Genomic DNA, 23,626 nt, shown 5'->3' on the forward strand with positions numbered 1-23,626 from the left:
CATTACCCTAGAGCAAACAAACCCATATGCTTTTTCAACAGGGTGGAAGAAGAAGACCAAGACAACTTGAGCAGACCATATTCGAGGATGCAACCATTACCCTAGAGTAGACAGAGCCATATGCTTTTTTAGTAGGGATGGCCAATCGATGCAATGGAAAGGGCTAGGAAAAGGTATCCAGATGCCAAGCCCATTGATGTACAATTTTGTTATGCAAATGAAAACACTGGGATTGGGCACGCGTGGGTGAGTAGCAGGAAGAGGGCTTACGAGCCCATATATGCTCAAGGCAAGACCATCAAGTTTGTCTCAAGAGGATTTGGCACAGACAGAGAACTGGAAGAAGGAGGCTAGATTAGGCCTTAAATGTCTAGATTATAGCTTTCATGTCCAAATTCTGGATACAAAATTTTTGATCATTCAAGAAGGAAGTGGTTCTAGTTGCACAAGTTTAAGGCCAAGTCATCCAGTACCATCTCCACCACAAGCGAAGGTCGTCACTCAAAACTTCAAGGTTTGAGCTCCTTCAAATTGGACAGCAAACGACAATAAGCTAGTGTGGGCTTTATTGCTAGCGCAATGTCCATAGGGATCGCCAGGTGTTGGCAACTATCCAATCGACAGCCCGTTGTGCTCAGCCTTGTCGCCAGCCTCACTGCCTAGTGTATACATTGGGCAACAAACTCTTGGGTAGGAATCTTCTTTCTTGTAACAACTTTGTAACTAATCTTGCCAACGGGTAGAACCGTATAGATGGTGAAAAGGAAGTAAGGCAAACTATCCAAGGGTTGAGAGATACAGGATAGATAAGACAATAGAGAGTGACGTCTGAGTGTGCTATTACATTGTACTATTGGGCTAAGCCTTCACTCTAGTGATACAATGATTTGTTTGTGCAATTCTCTATTCTGTACTATACAAGTCTATCTGATTGCTAGTCTGTGTTCAGCACTTTTTTGTCTGGATATGTCGAGGACATGTCTTCTAACTAGAATTTGGATCCAGAGTCATTCCTATCCAGACATGACTCCTATCTAGAAATAAGATCAAGAGCCACATTATGAATCATGTTAAATTAGGAGCTAACCTCTGCGCTATCATGACTAACTCCCGTAGCTTAGGCAGATCGATGATGCAAACTCACTAGCATTAGCTTATCGCATTGGGCATAGTTGTATTAGTCATCGCTCGTCCGGAGAACGAACTAGGTGGTTCAAAACCATGCAAGTGCTAAGTCTTGCTCGGACACCGACACCAACACCATGTGGCTTGCATGTCCATCAATTATGAGTAAGTCCATGTTGGTTGGTGTCACTGCATTAAGAACCATGTCCTTCAAATGCAAGCAGAGAATAGTTAGCCCATCATCCATGCCGTGTTTTGCATTGACATGACTATACCTTCCTCACATTGGCTAAAAAATTTATGCAATGTGCAATGATCTTTTTCCTTTAAAGATGTAATATCCAAGAAGTGTAATATCAGCTTCGACATCTTCCTCACATTGGCTAAGGTAATTGTGCCAATGCTCTTTTGCCTTTGAAGATGTAATATCCAAGAAGTGTAACATCGGCTACATTGACATAATAAAGGATTGTAAACCACTCCCTAGAATCAAGCCTCAATACTACCATATACTTTCCTTGGCCCTTTCAAGCAAGCATTCCTCTATCTTTCCAGCATATGCACACTCGTGTCTCATCAGCATTCCATACGTTTTGAGGTGGATATTGGTCTAGATTGTACATGATCTCCAAGCTATCATGGAAAGTGGCAACAATTTCGAGAGATGAATACTAATAACTCTAGAGTGATCAAGTGGCTTGGCCACTCGAAACGCTAGCTGAAGGTGCCACCTTTGCAAAACATGTTTGAGATATGAAATTTTGGACATTTCCCTCACTACCAATATATATTGTTTTTCACTACAAAGTTTAAAAAGTATTATGTTTTCAAGTTGAAATTTGATGGCATTCACAACCATCACTATGACTACTATGTTACTACAATAGAGCCTTAACTTTCTAAGCTTTCTCTCAACACGTGGTTGAAGCCTAAAGACATCATTATAAACATATAATATCACTAAGAGATCTATTATTTTAATCAACTCCACTAAAGCATATTGATTATGCATTTGACTTATAGTCAGAGCGTTGAATATTCAGGTCGAACACATATGCATACATACACTTCACAAAAACTAAAGCATACAATAAACATATGATATCACTAAGAGATATATTTTTTTAATCAACTCCACTAAAGCATATTGCTTATGTGTTTAACTTATAGTTGGAATGTTGAATATTCATGTCAAACACATATGCATACATACACTTCACGAAACCTAATTTTATGGTTCACAATCTTTTTTAATGTAATAATCTTTTTATTTTTCTTTAAATCAAGTGGTTTATAGCTACAAATATGTGCTTGTGTGGTAGCACAATGGATTTCTCCACTGGTATACTTGATACTTGGAAACATGCACAAATTATGTCCTCCTTGGTAGCTCGAAGTTCACTAGCCCATAGATAATCCAATTGGACACCTTATTTGTATTTAGGCATTTTACCACCTATACTAGTGCAATAATTTTTTATGCATGCCCCCTCATCTTATAGAAAATGTTTAAAAGCCACTTCACAAAATATAACCCAAGACATGAAAGGGATAAATATAGTAGCCTAAACTCAAGGATATGTTTGTTTCAAAAATATATACGAAATATATTTTTGCTATTAGCAAGACTAGCCAAATAAAAAAGGATAAAATTAAAAAGACTATCTATGTTAAGATCCTTCATAATTTAAAAATAGCTTTGTTTTAAAGAAGTTTGAACCTTGAGACATTATATATTACCCTAGAAACACTTTCCAAACACCAACAAACAAAATTCCTAGTCTTGGGAAAATATTTTATATGAGTTTTCATGATTTTAGAGTTGTGAGATACAACAAATACTTGTCTACACATGGAATTTCTCTTTTAAAAAAGCTCAGGTGCTCTACTTTTCAACGTTGTTGAGTGATAATAGGTGAGACCCATGATAGAATGTTCAAATGAGATAGGATTGCTTTCACATGGCATATGAAGAAGAGAGTTCACCAAGATTTTAAAACCCAAGGGCATGTGAACCCATCATAAAATGAACAAATCAGAGAGGTTACATGGCATATGAAGAGGAGAGTTCACCAAGATTCTAAAACCCAAGGGCATGTGAACCCGCGTCGCTCAGTCTCTTAGGCTGTGGGCGCCGTCCTGCTTGTTTTGCAATCTCTTGAGGGATCAGTTCTGCAGCTTACTGTCATCTCTGGCTCTGCCTTGCCTTGATCACTGTCACCCAGCTCGCGTCTTTAGAGACCTGCAGCACCATGAAGAAGCCCATCCGCATGCTGGCGTCCGCCTGCCTCCTCTCCCTTCTTGTGCTCTCTCTGGGAGCTCGCACTCTCCCCTGCAGTACCGGTAACCCGCTTCTTAATCCTACCCAATTTAAGTTAATCCAGTTTGTTTTATGATCTCACTTTATTCGAAGACAGTATGATCTTCCCCTAAACATTCTAAGGTAAGTATGCTATCTCAGGAGAGAAGACGGCTGCTCTCAGTAACGGTATTAACGAGGTCTTTCCTCTCTCTCTCTCTCTCTCTCTCTCTCTCTCTCTCTACACACACACACACACAAACACGCACACAAACACACCCACATAACGGTGTTAACGAGGTCTTTCCTCCCCCTCTCTCTCTCTCTCTCTCTTTCTCTCTCTCTCTCTCTCTCTCTCTCTCTCTCTCTCACACACACACAACACGCACACTTAACACAGCCTTTGCATCGTGTTTGAGCCGCAGTTATCGCATCAACGTGAGCTGCTCGTAGACCACGAGGATTACATATGCTCTCCGCAGTGTGCATCTCAAATCGAGAGCTCGACATCTCCACCCTGACACGCCCTAGCTTCAACTCACGAGTAAATCAGCTTCGTCACAACAGATCCAATATTCTCTTTGCCTGCTAAGACCTCTCCATCCCAACACAGTTTTTTACAAGGTCTGATTCAATCAATAACAATCCCTTACCGTGTACATATAAAGATAGTTTTCGTTTCCTTTATTTAAAAAAAAGCAGAAATATTCGTGCCTACCCACCTTCAGAGTTACTCTAGTTAAAACTTCTAACCTTTGTATATACTAGTGCTCAAACTCTGCGTTGTTGCGGTATATAAAAGACATTAAGAAACAAAATGCACGAATAGAAGACGAAATACAAAGGCTCAAATCAAGAATGGAAGCCGAAATACAAAGGGTCAATCGATGCTGTTTTTTCCTCTTATTTTTTAGAAATCCAGGATTTCTTTTTTCTCTCCTCTCTCCTTGTGCCTTGGTTGTCCATGCTTAATATGTAATAGATATTAACTGAAAGCTTAATACACAATTTTATTCATCCAAATTAAAAAAACTCCCAACCTTTGGCAGTATTCACACACCCACGTTAACTTGGTCAGTGAGACTATCAAATATGGTACTTTGCCTCTTGAAATGTAAGGTTCTTTAGAGCCTCGTGGTTTTGCCAAGAATTACTAGTTATCTCCATATCCCTGCCCATTCGGAATACTAGGAAAAGTGTGTAAAGCCCATAAGAGGGACGGGGAGTGGTATAGATGGATGGCTCTAGATATTTCTATGTGGAGTGCTTTGTCATATGCACCCCCAAAGGCCGTGCTTTGCCACCCCAAAAACCATTTCTAATGGTGTTTTCTCATATGCACCCCCACATGCCCTACATGGCACACCAAAAAACCGTTTCTAATGGAGTATTGTTGGCACACAAAAGTGAGCAAAAGAGAGTATTTCTTCACTCAAGTGTGCTCTTTCATTTGTCTGCCAGAGGATATTCAGACTTAAGACCTTCTCACTCAAGACACATGAATATACCAACTCACCTAACACATATGTTGTAGAGGATTCTTGTTTTCATATGTTAGGTAAAGTGAAATCATGGACCCCAACATATCTTACGCCATGCAAAAGTGTATCCAAAGCAGGGTTGCTTGACGAGCACCCTAGCCTGCCACATTTGATGGGAAAGGGATGAGACTTGTAAGTATTTCACCAACGACTGAGAAATATTTTTACAAGTTTTTTAATGTTCAAAATGCATGTCAAAAATCAAGCATGTATCCAAGTGTGCGACCCACTACATATGACAAATGCACCCCCACATAGGTATATCTCCTATTGAGATGGATATGAAGATCCCCCACATATCACCTTTTTCAAACTAACAAAGCTAACTCGTAGTCCTTAGGCATGTCAATACAACAATAGACTTCTCCATGTTACTATCAAAACCAAATCAAGTTATTCACTGTTTAAATTCTTCATGATAGTTGGTTGTAGTGGCTCCCACCTCGCTTACTATCAAAACCAAATCAAGTTTTTCATTGGCTAAATTCTTCATGATAGTTGTAATGGCTCCCACCTCTCTTACTACTTTAATATTATATTGCACTTCAATTGACTTGACGTGGCATGGTTTTTGTTATCTTGGCTTGCATGATATAGTGATGTGCCATGCTACCTACCATTTATTACCAGGTGTCATTTTTGTGTTGTGTGTGCCAATGCAATCTTACACTTTGAGTATAAAATTTTCTGTGTTTTTCAACACATGTTTAATTGTATGGATTGGAGAATAGCACCACTTTCATTCTCCACAATGATAGAGGATACTAAATCCTACCATTGTAGTAGGAAAAAGTGGAGAATGGCAATCTCTCTCAAAACCAAATTAAGGATCGAAAAAAACGCACCAGTCTATACATTTGAAATTTGTATGTTTTATATACCGTGTTATCCAACCCTTAACAAATAAGGTCATCCAATGAGGATTACGGCACAATGATCATTTATTCAACTATTTGAATGTGACAATTCTCGAACAACACTTCTTAGATCTAATATTTTGATGGTGTTTATGACATCACAAACACTCTTGAGATGATGACTTCTCATGCTTCTCATGCTACCAAAAATCGCATTTCATAGTGTGTGTACCTAAACCAATTTCTAATAAGGGTTGTACATAGGTTCAAGAATAGTTGCAAGAAAGCATTTTGTATTTTCTAAGTCCTTTACCAAAATTGAGGAAGAAGCGCTAAAAGAGGCGGGGCCATTATCGATGCCTTTTTTTACACTTATGAACTAAGCTTAAAAATCCCAAAACGTCGAAATACTCGCGAAAATACATGTCGAAATGGAAATGTCAAAATCTACATCAAAATACATGTCGAGATACACGTCGAAATAAGCATGTTTTTTCACTCTTATTTATACGGTGTTTTCGACTGCTATTTCGACTCTTATTTTTCGATGCGTGCAGGAAAATTTCAACGCTTATTTCGGATACAAGAAAATTTTGACACTTATTTCGACGGATGTGCAGGAAGATTTCGACGCTTATTTCGGCGTGTGCAGGTTTTTTTTGGCATAATGGTGCATCCAGCTACAATCTTGTAGCTGGATGCACCAGTAAGATGGATGCACCATTATGCCAAACTTATAGAGTACCAAAGTCAATTGTACTCTCATGTGAAGAACGAAGCGAATTTATTGGAAAAGTTGGAGTGCCAAAACGTTTTTGACATTACAAAGTATGTACACAAGTGAAAACAATGGCCAAATTATATTGCAAGATGTGAAATTTACATATCAAAGACCATATTACAAGCTCTGACGAGATGAGCCGACAAAAGACCATAGTATGGTATGGAAACCCAAAATGGTTTTTATACTCGATGATAAAAATTACATAAAGTAGTTGCATACAAGCTCAAACAAAGATGTGTGCTGACCAAAATATGTATATACAAGAGGAAAGACATGGGCAAAGCCACTCTATGCAGAGCCCTCAGGGTCAGGTATTGGTCCCTGCAAAAACCATACAAGCTGCTTTTTTTGGTATACAAAACAACGATCTAACATGCAATGGCAAAGCAAGTATACAAAGCATAAGGTTAAGCTGCACTTACCATATCTACAACATTCCCCCAATTGAGGTTGACACCTTCTCGCTCAAGCTTCTCCAAAAGAAAGTACGTGTTATGGGGCGAGCAATGTCCTCTTCCCAGTTGTCAGCCGACCAACCACTTGATTCTAAAAGTACCATAACATAAAAACAATAAGCATAACATAACATCAAATGAAACATACAAGATAAGCGTTTATACTTACAAAGTAGACATGGAATGCGTCCCAACCGTCGCTTCCAAGGAAAGAGCTTCCTACGCTCTCCATTTGGGGATTTCTTGCATACTTTTGCTTCTCCTCATTCCAATCCTTGATGGTGGCTGATGTACCAAGGCTTCTCAGCCCCTGCCCCTTCACTCTCCTAGTCATATCTCCCCGCCAATGTTTCATGACGTCCACCATGTGGTCCTTTATCCACCTTATGGGGACGACATCACTACTAAGACGGTTGGCTTGTACTCATCCTTGATTTGATTAATGATTCTTTCTTTCTTAGCTTTATCAAACTTTGGCCATAAAGTCATAAAGTCTTAATAGCAAAGACAATGTGGCAAAGCTTGCGGATGTCGGCTCTTTATCTCTTGCCCGACATCATCCAAAACCACATTGCCATTGACAATTGTATAATATTTTTTCCTATCGGGTGTGGGGTGTGTGTCGAAACGTCACGATGATCATGAGCGTGGACTGCGTCTGGCACTAGATATGCAAGGACACTCACGTGGGGGCGTAGACCCATCTGTGCCCTGTACTTGGACAACAACCGCTTCCACCTCCACCTCCACCACTTGAGCATTGTCCTTTGCGAGCGTTGGACAAGCAATTTAAGGGAGGGGTTCTTATAGCTCTTCGTGGAGTCCTTTGTGGTGTTTCTATTGGTGAACTAGGCTTACCAGTGGTGGTACCCGATGGTGCGGCAGAAGTTCCTGCCCCTCCCCCAAAATATTGATGTGCCATCGCTCTTTGCTCGGGCGTGGCTTGTGCTAGAAAACCCATAAATTGGTCAGGCAACATGGCATATGTGTTAGCACATTCATCCCTAGATTATGTTCTTTTATGGTGCCCTTTTGGTCCCTTTTGCATGGCCCTTGCTTGTGGGCTTGCTTGTGGGCTGGCCACCCCTTTTTCTAGTATTTTTTTGGGATTTTTCCTAGCCTTTCTGGCATTTTCCAGTCAGCCTTGTCCAGTAGCTCCAATCGGCCTGTTTTTTGCAGCTCCAGTCAGCCAGCTTCCCCCTACTATAAATAGTGGGTGCTGGCCTCTCATTGTTCATTCAGTCTTGTACATATTTTGCTCCCTCACTTATGAGACTTGTAGTGTCTCTTGCTTGGGACTGTTTTGCTTCAGTATATTCAACATAGTTTTCTCCATATCTCTCTCTCTCTCTTGCACTCTCTGTTCAGCACATTTTAATGCCACTCTGCTTCTGCTCTGTGCACTCTTTCATGGTATCATCTCTCCCAGTTTAGCAACCTCTTTGCTACCCCAGATTCAGCACTGTTTTCAGCACCTTCTCCTCTGCATTTTCTCTCAGATTTGCAGCCCTTTGCTGCTGCGTTTTCTGGATAGCACCTGCTGGTCTTTTTGCCTGCAGTTTGGCTTCACCGACACAGCCATCAAGTACTCTTTGATCAGCGTTTTCTTTTCCACGTGGAGATTGGACATAGGCAGCCTGTTTTTTTAGGACAGTAGCCTTCTATGTGCTGCGTTTTTCTCTCTAGTGGAATTTCCCCTTTGCAAAGGGGAAAGCCCCCTTTGCAAAGGGAGTCTGTGTGGTGTTGCAGGCTTTGGTGTCACTCTTGGTACCTATGGAGGACACTTCTTCTTAAGAGTTTGTGCATTTTTTTGAGATTGAGCCCAAGCTTTTGTAATGGCTACACCGACTTCTCTTCATATGTTTGCTGAGTCTGCCAAGTTGGATAGTTCCAACTACACCCTATGGAAGGTGAAGGTGAAATCAGCCTTGCATGGCGTGGATCTTTGTGATTGGCTTGTTACACTTGCCAATACCACCCCTCCCACCCTTGCTTCCAGTGTGGTGCAACTCAGGCACAGATTGATATTTGGCAGTCGAATGATCGACGCGTTTTCTACTTTCTGATGTTGAACTGTCAGGATTTTGTTCTCTCATGTGCGTACAGCAGATGCTGCACATGAATTTTGGAAGGCTTTTGCAGATCTCTATGAGATTAAGTCTCCAGGTCGGATTTTGGTGTTGGAAAATCAACTTATGAACTTATCAGTTTATGCCTTTCCATCTTTATCTACTTTCATCTCGAAGATGAAAGATGTCTTGGACGAGCTTGCTGTTTGTGGCAAGGACATCTCCACAGAGACATGGCTATTCGGCTGCTCTCCAAACTTCCAAAGAGGTTTGATGCATACTTTCAATCTCTTGTTTCTTCTCCTCGCCCTGTTCCAGTTACTTGTTGGGAGGAATTTCTCCCCTCCGTTATGCAGATTGAGTCTCACTTTGAGGAGTGGACTGGCACCTCTAGTGGCCCTGATGGAGCTTTGGCAGCGCGAGATAAAGGGAAGAATCAACAAAAGAAAGGAAAAGGGGCTTCTGACAAGTACTCCAAGGATTCCGACAAGGATAAAGACAACAAAATTTCTTCAAAGAATAAGGACAAAAATACTTTAAATCTCTCTCTCTCTCTCTGTCTCTCTCTCAAAGTTAACATGCATGTCTTTAGATATCTACATAATAGTACAATATTCTCTAGTATATATGTAAATAATTAGAATAATAATACTTAGTAAAATTAAAAAACATGACTTTCATTGTATTTATCTTAATAAAATTTCATCTTTCTCTTAGAAAATTATTATTTTTAACCATTATTGTATAGTGGTTTTTTATGCATTGATTTGTTACATAACAATAATTTACTATATAGAGTAATAGATTACTATATTGTAATTTCTTGATTATTGATTATTTTATAGCAATAATTTACTATGTAGGCAATAATTTACTCTATAGATTGCTATATAGGAAAGTTATCCTACATCAATTACTATATAGTGAATGCTTTCATGACTTTTGCTATATAGAAACTTTTTACTATATAGTAATTTATTGCTAGTTTATTTTCTATATAGTTAGTATTTTACTTTTACTGGATATGTTCATTTTTTCTTGTAAACTATCTAGCAAAATGTTTCTTTTGCTATATAGGAATGTGTTTAAAGTCCCTTGTGTCCCCTGCAGGACCGGTAACCCTCTTCTTAATCCTATCCAATTTAAGTTACTCCAGTTTGTTTTATGATTTCACTTCATTGGAAGACAGTATGATCTTGCCCTTAAACATTCCAAGGTGTGTATGTTGTCGCAAGAGACAAGACGGCTGCTCCAAGCAACGATATTAACGAGGTCTTTCTCTCTCTCTCTCTCTCTCTCTCTCTCTCTCTCTCTCTCTCTCTCTCTCTCTCTCTCTCTCTCTCTCTCTCCACACACACACACACACACACACAAATGCATGCGCACACACACCCAGACATGTTCATTAACATAGCCTTTGCATCCTGGTTTAGCCACAGTTATCGCATCAACGTGAGTTACACTTACAATGGATATCTTAGAATTAGATAGTTCTTGCATTTACACAATTCCTACACTTACAAGGGATTCTCAAAATTAGATAGTTATTGCACTCCGAAGGGATATGTTAGAGGCTTTTTTCAAAGGCATAGCTAGTCGTGTAAACTGTAAAGTCTATTATAGAAAGGGATTGACATATTGTAGGCATGGATATGGATTTCTCTTATGGTTACAAGAAAAACGCACCCCAAGTGTGTGGATTCGGAGTGGTTTCTTTTGGAAGATTTGGATCAAGCCATTGATCACAGAAATCTAAGGGCATGTGTTTATTTTCTTGAAGTTTGCTATTCAATCGTAGAGTTTGAATTCCAATTTTTTGTAGATTGGCACTTGTTATTCATGTAAGTTTGTTGTAACAATGTTGTTTTTAGAAGGATACTGTAGATTTACAAATGAAAGGATTAGTATGGATAATTATACATTTGACTTGTAGTTGGAGCGTTGAATGTTCAGGTCGAACACATATGCATACATACACTTCACGAAAACTAAAGCATAAAATAAACATATGATATCATTAAGAGATATATTTTTTTAATCAACTCCACTAAAGCATATTGCTTATGCGTTTGACTTATAGTTGGAATGTTGAATATTCAAAACACATATGCATACATCCACTTCACGAAAACTAATTTTATGGTTCACAAAAAAGTTTACAACGTAATAATACTTTTATTTATCTTTAAATCAAGTGGTTTATAACTACAAATATGTGCTTGTGTGGTAGCACCATGGATTTCTCAATTGGTACTTGATACTTGACAACATGCACAAATTATGTCCTCCTTGTGTAGCTCGAAGTTTACTAGCCCATAGATAATCCAATTGGACACCTTATTTGTATTTAGGCATTTAACCGCCTATGCTAGTGCAGTCATTTTGATGCATGCCACCTCATCTTGTAGAAAATGTTTAGAAGGTACTTCACAAAATATAACCCAAGACATGAAAGGAATAAATATAGAAGCCTAAACTCAAGCATATTTTTGTTTAAAAAATATATACGAAATATATTTTCGTTATCCACAAGACTAGCCAAATAAAAAATTAAAAAGACACTATCTATGTTAAGATCCTTCATAATTTAAAAATAGCTTTGTTTCGAAGAAGTTTGAACCTTGAGACATTATATATTACCCTAGAAACACTTTCCAAACACCAACGAACAAAATTCCTAGTCTTGGGAAAATATTTTAAATGAGTTTTCATAATTTTAGAGTTGTGAGATACATCAAATACTTGGAATTCCTCTTTAAAAAAAGCTCAATGTGCTCTACTTTTTTTCAGCGTTGTTGGGTGATAATAGGTGAGACCCATGATCAATGGCATATGAAGAAGAGAGTTCACCAAGATTCTAAAACCCAAGGCGCGTCGCTCAGTCTCTTGGGCTGTGGGCGCCGTCCTGCTTGTTTTGCAATCTCTTAAGGTATCAGTTCTGCAGCTTATTGTCATCTCTGGCTCTGCCTTGCCTTGATCACTGTCACCCACCGCGCGTCTTTAGAGACCCGCAGCACCATGAAGACAGTACCGGTAACCCTCTTCTTAATCCTACCCAATTTAAGTTAATCCAGTTTGTTTTATGATTTCACTTCATTCGAAGACAGTATGATCTTCCCCTAAACATTCTAAGTTAAGTATTCTTGTCTCATTGTCGTAGGAGAGAAGACGGCTGCTCCGAGCAACGGTGTTATGAGGTCTTTCCTCTCTCTCTCTCTCTCTCTCTCTCTCTCTCTCACACACACACACAAACACACCCACACGCGCGCGCGCGCTCAGACATGTTTATTAACACAGCCTTTGCATCGTGTTTGAGCCGCAGTTATCGCATCAACGTGAGCTGCTCGTAGACCACGAAGATTACATATGCTCTCCGCAGTGTGCATCTCAAATCGAGAGCTCGACAACCCCAACCTGACACACCCTGACACACCCTAGCTTCAAATCAGCTTCATCACAACAGATCCAATCTCCTCTTTGCTTGCTAAGACCTCTCCATCCCAACACAGTTTTTTACAAGGTCTGATTCAATCAATAACAATTATTTATTTGTCCCTGGATCCACGAGACTGAGAAGGTCACCGTGCGGGGGGGATTGATGGCATCCGTGTCACCACAACATCCCCGTGACCTCTCCTCTCAATCTCTCTGTCGTGAGGAAGAGACCGACGCTTCTGACCTAGAGGCCGAAGCTCGCAAAGTGGATGTGGAAAGAGAGACTCCGAGCTCAGAAGCTGCTCTATGCTGTTGCTTGGGAGTCATGCAAGCTGTAAATGCCCGATACTCCTCGTCAGTGAGAGGGACAGCCATATGATCTAGACAAAACCACACATCATTTTAGAAGACATGCTTGTGGCTTAAACACGTGGTTAGGCTCTATGCATGCACGCAGGGGGAGGAGCTACAAACCACCTATGCTAAGCTGGATACCTTGAAGGCCAAGTACATTGAGCTACTGAAGGATCCATGCATAGAGCCATGGGCATTCATGCCTCCATTCATAGGCTCTATGCATGCATATGGCTCTGTGCATGCATAGAGCAATAATGCATGCATATGCCTTTATCCATGCATAGAGCCATGGGCATCCATGCCTCAATTCTTAGGCTCTATGCATGTATAGAGCCATGGACATGCATGCATCTTAGGCTCTATGCATACATAGAGCCATGGTGTTATGTGCACATTATATGTGCATATACTAGGAGGCTATCCCACATTAGGCTTGTGAGCATGGGAGCCTGGGAACAAGCTCTAGTGGAGCATGGGTTAGGACTAACCTTAAGGGTTGAGGTTAGGGTCCGGCATCCAAGGGTCACACATGGAAAATAGAGAGTCAAGAGTCACTTGAGGGCCCTCCTATATAATAGGGACATGGCGCACACTCAAGGGATGTTCTCTTGTATAGAGGATTGTATCTACATTCTTGTCATTTCATACTAGAGCTGAGTGTTGCTGGATTGGTGTCATACCTCTTGGTGGTGGTATGGGACATCAAGGTTAAGGTATGAGGTACTTCATTGTAATTCATGTTTGCATCCCTTGGGCTCGGGGGTGGTTGGGTGGATGAGATTATGCTTGACTTATGCATGTTTATGCATGATGATTATCTAGAGAGATCTTAGGGTTTTGACAGTGGTATCAGAGCAATCTCTAGTTAATTGTTGTTATTTTTTCTTTTTTATTATAATTTTTAGTATTTTTTAAAGTAAATTTTAATATTTGCTAAATGAAATGTTATTTTATTGGTTTGTTTTGGTGATTACACACGTGGATCATCGATATGGCAGTTGGAACACGTGTTTCTTCTATTCAATGTGGATGAATCGATATTGTGAGGGAATTTCGTGAGTTCAATGCTATTTTTTCCAAATGTTTTTGGTTTAAAATAAGCATTTATGGATTTTTTACCAAAATACTGCAGATTTTACTATGGATACTCTTGGTAGAATGAATTTCCTGAATTTCTACACTTTTTGGAAATTTTTTCTAATCATTTAGAAAATTTTAGAGCATTTTTAAGGTAAAAAATATATTTTTTAAATGCATTTTGGGACGGGTTTTCCACAGAGATGCTATCAATTTTCTGCTAAATTTCTACTGAAATGCAGTATGGGACAACAAATTGATGCATTGGGTTCTCTCCTGTACGCGTAAAATTCTTTGCTTCCCTCAAAATCTGGAATTTCCTTCTATTTCTCTCTCCCGCCTGTGTGAACACCTCTTAGAAGGCATAGTTTGATTAAATATTAATCATAATTAAGTTATAATTCTAATTAAGATTATTTAATTAAAATCTTAATCAACCTCCTCTCTGTTAACAAAGAAGGAAAATTCACTGGGAAAAGCGATTTGGTGTCAGTCTAGCAGTAGACTAACACCAAATCGCTTTTCCCAGTGAATTTTCCTGGCCGGCCCTTTTCGGCCTTTTTCGGGCCTCCTCCGGATGCCCGTCTTCAGCGCTTCCGATGTCGTTTTGGGGGTTTTGGACTGCTCCGGACGCGTCGGCGATGTCTGAATCACTTGTTGCCAGACTGACACCAAATCGCGTTTTTCAGCGAATCTTTATAGTTGCATGTACTTGCTTTAATATTTTTGCTGATTTTGGGTGAAGAAAAATCAAAAAATCATGATTTCTTACAGGGCCCCAAAATGAGTTCCCTCTTTTCCTAATGAGGCTGTCGGGCGAAAAGAAGCCCCCCCTCTAAATTGTTTTTTGTAAGCTTTTTAATTAAAGCTTTAAAAATATAAAAAAAGAGTTTGTTTTTTAGCTTGAAAAAAAAGAGAAGAGATTTGAAAATTTTTAACTTCTCTGAATTTTTTTTTCGATTTTTTTTCCCTTGGAGCCCTTTGGCTTTCCATCTCGTGGGAAACCTATTGACCTTCCAAATTCTAGGGATCTCTTGACCTTTCGGGATAGTTAGACACTATCACAAGGACTACACATCCCGAATCCCAACTAATTTTGTGCACAAATCTGTTGTTTTCGGTGTGTTTAAACTGGTTCCTTTCACTCAAATCTTTGATTCTCATCAGGGTTAATAACCTTGGGTAAAAACTCCTTAAATGGTTGCTTCGTGACATGATCAATTTTATCCTTCAAGATTAGCCTTGCTAATCATTGGGTTTTAGTCTTAATCACTATCCTTAAAGGGGGAGGCTATGTGGTAATTAAAACCCCTCATATCAATTGGGTTTTAGTCTTAATCACTATCCTTAAAGGGGGAGGCTATGTGGTAATTAAAACCCCTCATATCAATTTTGGATAAGCCTAATTGAAACCATCCCAGGCTACGTGGTAATTAAAACCATGCAAAAAACACATTAGTAGGTATAACAACAAGATTCTTTACTATTTCATACTGATAGTATATCCATCACATAGTGGAAGTCATTTAGAGCACATGTAGACTACTACACTCAAACAGCCCAGGTTCCCTCTCCACAATAACATGAACAACCAACATAGGGTCAAGAAAAATATGCCCATAATGCCAAAGAAGTAGTAGAGGATGCCTATATAGGGTCAAGAGAGAAAGAAGATGCCTATAAAGCTAAATAAGTAGTACAAGAGAAAGAAGTACATTAGGAAGATCTCTCAAGGATAGAAGAAGTTTCAAAGAAAAGAGTCATCACATAGAATATGTAACTAATCCTACACCCATTGAAGCTGATAGAGAAGGGGGACCATCAAGGAAGCATGGTATGGATGATGATGCAAAAGGATCAAAGGGTGGCCAAGCAATTTAGATGTATAAAACTGATGTGCAAGGATTTAGATGCCTAGTAGGTATTGATGCAAGGACTTAGATACGCAAAGTTGATGCAAGGGTTTAGATACAAAGAAAGTATGCAAGGAAATTTTAGATTTGTAAAATGGATGATAATATGTATATCATATCACCAGGGTGGTGTACCGGTCTAACTAGTTTTAAATGCCACCAAGATCATTTGATTGTTAAATTAATACACCGGGCTTGTTTAAACAACTAGATTTTTAAACTATCCAATGAACTCAAACCCCACCCTGTGGTCCCTTCATACAAAATAGTGCTAGAGTTTTACACTATGTAGTTCTTTTTTGTTTATGGTGTTGCCTCAAGGTGACTCTAAAATTTTGATTATCTAACCTTTGTTTCTCTTGTAGGTCTATGGCCTTGACATAACAATGTCTATCTCCATGGAGAGAACTGTTGAAATATGCAAGTGAGCAATGAAAAGGTGAGAAGAATATACTGAATGAGAGAATCAAGGGTAGCATGAGTGAATATAGGGGTGTGGAAAGATTCTAGGAAAAGGTGTCCCCAGCAGATGTAGGGGAGGTGGCACAAATCAAGGAGAAATCAATGGCGCTTGGCATCTTGTGGATGTAAAATCTATAAATTGAGGCATTGGCCTAATGAGAACTTGCTAGTTTTTGAGTATCCATGCCTACATTAAGCTATTAGATTAATTATGCACTGATCTCGTCTTAATCACATTCTAATTACTTGCTAATCATGTTGATCCTTACATTTTGTGGATGGCTCACTTTTCACATGACGAGAAGAGACCACAATGTGGCTGTAAAATTCTACTCAAAATTACAAGGGTTTTTTTTAAAATAAAATAAAATTTATTGGTGGCCAGTGCCGACCACCCCCCTCCGTTTTGTTTTTTCTTTTCAGCGCAGCCCCCACCCCCTCGTCTTCTTCCATCACTCCTTCGTTTTGGGACTCTCACTATGGAGGGCCACAATATATTCTTTCATTGTGTTTGGGCACCACATATTCGAGATGAACCACCAGGTCATCATGAACCACATTACGACTGCTACATGCCACCGAGGCATCTCCCTGTGGGCTATTAATGCCTTTGGGTTATCATCAACCAAAGTGAAATGGTCCCAGGTCAAGTCTTTCCCACATACATCATCTATAGCAAGAGCCATCTCCTCTGGATCACTGAAAAGGATTGTCAGTGATAGGGATACAAAGTTTACTTCTTGGTTTTGGACTGCTCTTTTTGAGGGAATTAACTCAGTTAAACTTCAGCACAGCGTATCACCGTGAGTCAGATGGTCGTACTGAAAGGGTAAATCAAGTCATTGAAGACATACTCATGTCTTATTGCAATCATGAGCCAAAGCTATGGTTGCATTACCTATCATTGGTAGAACTTTCCTATAACTCAGCACATCACCGGTAGGTGTGTCCTACATAAATTGCTCGTTGCTCTCTTCGCACTAGCTCCTCACCATCAGCCAACCTTGTTGCCATTATCATCTTTTCCACAGTGATGTTGATGTTTTATCCTATGTGCTCAGCCCTCATACCCTATGAATTCCCCCTCTCCCTTCATTCAAAGTGGGCACTTCATTGTTGTGTTCTTCAACAATCAACCCCATCTCCCCACTCTTTCTTCCAGCCACCCTTCGTCGTTCATTCGCCATGCACCCCCTCTCCTCTCATCTCATCTCAGTGTGACAGAACCCTCTCTTCGTAATAAGCAGCCACTCACCTCCACATTTTTTCCTGTTCTTGGTTTCTTCCACCACCATAGCCAGAGTTCCCTCATTCTTGCACCTCTGTTCGCCATAGGCATAGTCAAAGTAGAGTTTTTTTTATCATGTGGCTTTCTTGCAGCCCCCCACTCCTTTCAGTTCACCCCCTCTCTAGCCACCCCCACGTAACCTCCCTCTCCAACTCACTTGAGTAGGGAGTCCACACCCTTCTCTATGATGTACCCCAATCCCCTTGCCACCTTTGGCTAAGCAAATCCTTCACTCCTTCTACTCACTCGTCAAGCGGCCCCCTCACTCTCTTTGCTCGTTCATACTACGTAGCCCCTCACCATCCTCACCAAGTACACTCACCCCCTCTCTCTCTCGGTCCTCACCATCCTCACGAAGTACACTCACCCCCCTCTCTCTCTCGGTCCTCGCCACCGCTCTTACTCTCTTGCTAGAAAACTCCCTCACCACTACCACTCACACACTTCCTTCCCCCTCAGAAACTCTTGGTCTTAGTATCTTTTTCTCTCTCTCTAAATCTCTAGTTCCACTCTCCCTCTCTCGGTCTCTTCTCCAACCACCTCTACCTCCCTTGTTTTCTTCTCCAACCACCTCCACCTCCCTTGTTTTCTTGCTACCATATCTCTCCCTCTCGGTCATTCAAGGTCTTTCTCCATTTTTGCATTTTTCTCTAGTATGATAAAGAAAATAACTAAAACTTGATTTTATGCCTAAAGCCTAGTGGTTAAACCGAGGGATTGGAAGTGTTACCTCCAAGGGGTTCTCAATATATTCTAAATTAAGAGAGGATTTTCACTCGATTCCCAAGCTGTGTGAATTACTTCCCAACAACAAGCAAAGGCGGCTAAACCACGATAGAGAACAATGGCTCGTGGAGGACGTGCAGAATGCGAAAGACGTGGGAATCCAAGGCTAGTTAACCATGACAAGGATACCAGTGAACCTCAAATAACGGTAGATGAAAATGTTTGCCAAGGAAGTGGAGGACCAGCCCACCTCCCCGTAATATGGGACCTCCACCTCGCCGTGTAAGTGGGACCAACCCTAGAGGTTTTGATTAAGAAAAGAGAATTGTCTGATGCATTTAATTAGGAAAACTTTTCTTTAAGAAAATAGAGAATTGTTTGATGCATTTAATTAGGAAAACTTTTTTTTAAGAAAATAGAGAAAGGATATTTCTCTCATCTGAATATGTTTGTTGCATGATTGCTACGTGAAATATGGATGCAAGATTTTGACAAGACTGGTAACATACTTTAAAGTTGCTGTAAAATTAAATCAAGGGACATGTTCTCTTAAGAATAACCATCCCAAAGTGATCGGTTTGGGGCAACTAGGTATTGCCCCACCCAGGGCAACCAACTCTTAAGTATTACAGAGTTGGGGCAACTACTTATGATTATTAACCCACCACAAAGCAGGGCGAGGGTTCCTGTAGACCTGAGCTTGATAGGTTTCATGTTTAGTATAGGTGACTGAGGGGACATTTCACCTTACTAATATGCGATAACTTATCGCCACAACAGATGCAATGCCTAGATTGTATGTAGCTCGGTGCACCGAGGGATGTTTTTTTTCCAGATTGTGTTGTAATCCAATTTTATGATTATATATGTCTTGATTTTAAAATGATTTGTTGGCATTAAGGGATAAAGGAACCCATGAAAGAAACTAAATCAAAGAATTATGTTATGTGATGCATCTGTACCAATAAATGTGGTTAGTAATTAAAAACCTCATAGTTGACCATATCCTAAAGCTGGAAAGTGGGTGGTAGGGTGGACCCAATTAGTTGGCTACTTTCCAAAGACGAAAAATATAGATAAATATTAAGTAAGACTCCCAAGACCATGAATGTATTTGTATATCGGATAGTCAGGAATTATCTCCCGATTAGGTGACCTTCATAAGAAATCTTGAGGTGTTACTTACCAATGAGATTCCTCCCTACCACGAAGGATTGAAAGGTATGGGAGGTATCTTACAGTGGATTGCACTACACAATGATGGCACTTGCCTAATGAGATAGTTTTTAGTGCGCTATATGTGGGGTCACGTGGCGTGCTGCACTCGCCCTCTCCCACCACTGGGCTAGTGTTTAAACTCATCCACCAGGATGGTTTGTAATGCATGGTACATGGGCCACATGGCTAGTTTACTAGACTGCCACTATATTTTCAGTATGATATTTAAGATGATGAAAAAGCAACGCGATATAGTGATAGGTAGTTCTAAAAATATTGGAGCTTAAAGGGCTCACATAAGTGGCTGGTCCTAGATATTATGGTGGTAGGATGTGTTGAAAACCACAGGCTAGTCCAACTACATTACTACTAGACTAATATTATCCATGGTTATAATTAAAATATTCACCCTAAACTATAGTGATGGCTAGCCGTGAGAATATTACACATGAATGTAAAATTCTATTTATAATTAGTATCTTCAATGTTTTGATTTCATTTTCATTAATGCATTACTTGCTACTCATTTATCAGAATATTGAATGTCTGTGGTTCCCCTCGCCTCCCCTAGGTATCCAATTTCGGATAAGCCTAATTGAAACCATCCCATGCTATGCGGTAATAAAAATCATGTCTAAAACTCTAACATTGTTTTGCATGAAGAGACCACCTGGTGGGGTTTGAGTTATTGGATAGTTTTAAAATATAGTTGTTTAAACAAGCCCGGTGTATTAATTTACCTATCCAATGAGCTTGGTGGCATAAAAATTAATATATAGTAAACTATATAGTAAAAAGTTGCTATATAGCAAAAGTCATCAAAGCAATTGATCTAGGAGAACTTTTCTATATAGCAATCTATATAGTAAATTATTGCTACATAGTAAACTATTGCTATATAGTAATTAATAATCAAGAAATCATTATATATGAATCTATTACTATATATAGTAAATTATTGTTATGTAACAAATCAATGCATAAAAAACCACTATACAATAATGGTTATAAAAAATTAATCTTCTAAGAGAGATGAGATTTTATTAAGACAAATACAGTGAAAATCATGTTTTTTATTTTACTAAGTATTATTATTCTAATGATTTCTATATGTGCTAGAGAATATTGTACTATTATGTAGATATCTAAAGACATGACTCTGAGAGAGAGAGAGAGAGAGAGAGAGAGAGAGAGAGATTTAAAGTATTTTTTAATAATCCAAAAAATGAGTAAATAGTGAAATTTTAAGTGAAACACAAGAGAAATCCATAAGTCACAAAGATGTACTAAATCATGAGTGCAAATTAAAGGATCGTATATAATTAGATAATTATTTAAAAAAATAAGTATATAAAATTTTGCTTAAGAGAAACACATGAGAAATTCATAAGGAACAAAGATGTACTTTCACGAGTACAAATTAAAGGATTAAGTGTACTAAAATAATTATCCAAACAAAATAAGTATGTAAGTTTTTTCTTAAGGGAAACAAAAGAGAAATCCATAAGGAACAAAGACATACTTTCATAGTTTTTTGCAAACTAAAGGATGGAGTGTACTTAAATAACTATCCCAAAAATTGACGAAATTTTGGCTTAAGTGAAACACAAGAGAAATTCGTAAGGCACAAAGGCTTACTTTCATGAAAAGAAAATTAAAGGATGAAGTGTAGTGTGATAATTATCCAAAGAATAAGTATATAAAATCTTACTTAAGTGAAACATAAGAGAAATCTATGAGGCACAAAGACATTCTTTCATGAGTGCAAATTAAAGGGTGAGGCATACTAGTTAGATATCTATCTATAAGAAAACAAGTATAGTTATATATTTATTCCTAAATAATAAGTTAGAAATTTTGCTTACGTGAAACACAAAAGAATTTCAAAAGGCACAAAGATGTACTCTCACGAGAATTATGTATAAAGTTAGTATTAGGTAATTTGAGAAAATCTCAATTCCCAAAACGGTAGTGTTTAAGGATTTTATGATCCATTTTTGTCAAAACATAGGTTTTATAGCATAAATAACTACATGTTTTGACATTACAGCATGCAAACGAGTTCATTTGTGATGTAAAACCCAAAAAGTCCCCCTAATATTAAGTAAGAAAGCTACATGCACACACATTACCGTACTCCCCCCATGGGAAATTAGATACCGAAGAAGATATTCTACTTGTCACATTGAGATTTATAGTCCCAAAATGACACCATTGGCATTTATCAAGGAACTTTAAAAAAACAAAATGGTTTTTTAAAACTGTTTTTTGAATTGAGGGAGAATGGCAGTGGTGCCATTCTTCTTCAATTTTGGTAAAGGACTTACAAAATACAAATTGGTTTCTTATAACTATTCTTGAACCTATGTACAACCCTTATTAGAAATTGGTTTAGGTACACACACTATGAAATACAAATTTTGGTAGCATGAGTAGTCATATTCCTCTCAAGAGTCTTTGTGGTGTTCATAAACACCATCAAAATATTAGATCTAAGAAGTGTTGTTCTACAATTTTCAAATTCAAATAGTTGAATAAATGATCATTGTGTCGTTATCCTCATTGCATGACCTTATTGTTAAGGGTTGGATAACATTATATAAAACATACAAATTTTAAATGTATAGACTAGTGTGTTTTTCTCCCATCCTTAACTTGGTTTTGAGAGAGATTGTCACTCTCCACTTTTTCCCACTAGAATGGAAGGGTTTAGGATCCTCTATCATTGTGGAGAACAGGGATTTCACTGACGTAAACGAGAACATGTGAACACGTTAATAACATATGTTAATAACACAAAAAATCTTGTGATCACATGTTATATTCACAAAGCTTTCACAAGGGCCTAAAAAAATTATCTTTGTCGGGCAAAAAAAATCTTCTTAGGTGGCCACTGACCTGCTATTATGTGAAGATGGTAACATGAGAACATGTGAATAGCTTATTCCCATGTGTAGCCAAGCTTTTAAGGGGTTCCCAAATGGCAAGTGACCTGTTATTTTGTGAACGATAACATGAGAACATGTGAATAACTTGTTCACATGTGTTATTACCACAAAAAATCTTGTGATCACGTGAATACTAAATCCCTATTGGAGAATGAAAGTGGTGCTATTCCCCAATCCATACAATTAAACATTTTGTTAAAAAGACACAAAAGTATTTATACACAAAGTGTAAGATTGCATTGGCACACACAACACAAAAATGTCATCTAGTAATGAATGGTAGATAGCATGGCACATTGATTGCCCATGAATGGTAGGTAGCATGGCGCATCACTGTATTATGCAAGCCAAGATAACAAAAACTGTAATGAAGTAGGTTTGTGTGCACATGCACATGGGGTAATGGGACCTAGACACTTGGGGTTAGGGACATTTACATGTGTGCTTTTAGAGTACCCTATATGAGGCATAGGGCTCATGGTTGGACATTGTACCCTTTTTTATCATATTCACTCTGTAGACATTCATGTCTTCTTGGTGCACACGCCCAAGCTTTCATGGCTTTCTTGGCTATTACCCTAGGATGGTGACGTACACCCATGTTGTCACTCTATGCTTTGAGTGGCCAACCCTAGTCTCTAGCAAAAACCATGCCGCCACGTCAAGTCAATTGAAGTGCAACTATAATATTCATGGAGCAAGAGAGGTGGAAGCCACTACAAGTATTGTGAAGAATTTAGCTAATGAATAACTTGATTTGGTTTTGATAGTAAGAGTGGTGGGAACCACTACAACTATCGTGAAGAATTTAACCAGTGAGTAACTTGATTTGGTTTTGATAGTAACATGGAGAAGTCTATTGTTGTATCGACATGCCTAAGGGCTGCGAGTTAGCTTTGTTAGTTGAAAAAGGTGATATGTGGGGGGTCTCCCTATTCATCTCAGTAGGAGATATACCTATGTGGGGATGGTTTTGTTATATGTAGTGAGTGCCAAATAGACTTTATTTTTGACATGCATTTTTAAAGTTAAAAATATTTCTCAGTCGACATAAATTACATGAAAATGGTGA

At 38.8% G+C, this 23,626-nt stretch overlaps 2 long non-coding RNA genes across 2 annotated transcripts in view; both read left to right on the plus strand.

Annotated features, from left to right (window-relative positions):
• LOC147628892 (uncharacterized) overlaps positions 1 to 12,548 on the plus strand; it is a 62,844-nt gene extending 50,296 nt beyond the window's left edge. Inside the window, exon 3 of the long non-coding RNA XR_015267975.1 lies at positions 12,453 to 12,548. This is a non-coding gene — a long non-coding RNA (uncharacterized LOC147628892). The remainder of the gene's footprint in view (positions 1 to 12,452) is intronic.
• On the plus strand, positions 3,182 to 4,213 carry LOC147628893 (uncharacterized). The gene is made up of 3 exons (XR_015267987.1): positions 3,182 to 3,468; positions 3,587 to 3,624; positions 3,850 to 4,213. It is a non-coding gene; the product is annotated as an uncharacterized LOC147628893 (long non-coding RNA).
• Positions 12,549 to 23,626: the final 11,078 nt, after the last annotated feature.

This window comes from Cibotium barometz, chromosome 18, assembly GCF_041138505.1.
Source record: "Cibotium barometz isolate CiBa-2024 chromosome 18, ASM4113850v1, whole genome shotgun sequence".
In the NCBI taxonomy this organism is placed as follows: domain Eukaryota; kingdom Viridiplantae; phylum Streptophyta; class Polypodiopsida; order Cyatheales; family Cibotiaceae; genus Cibotium; species Cibotium barometz.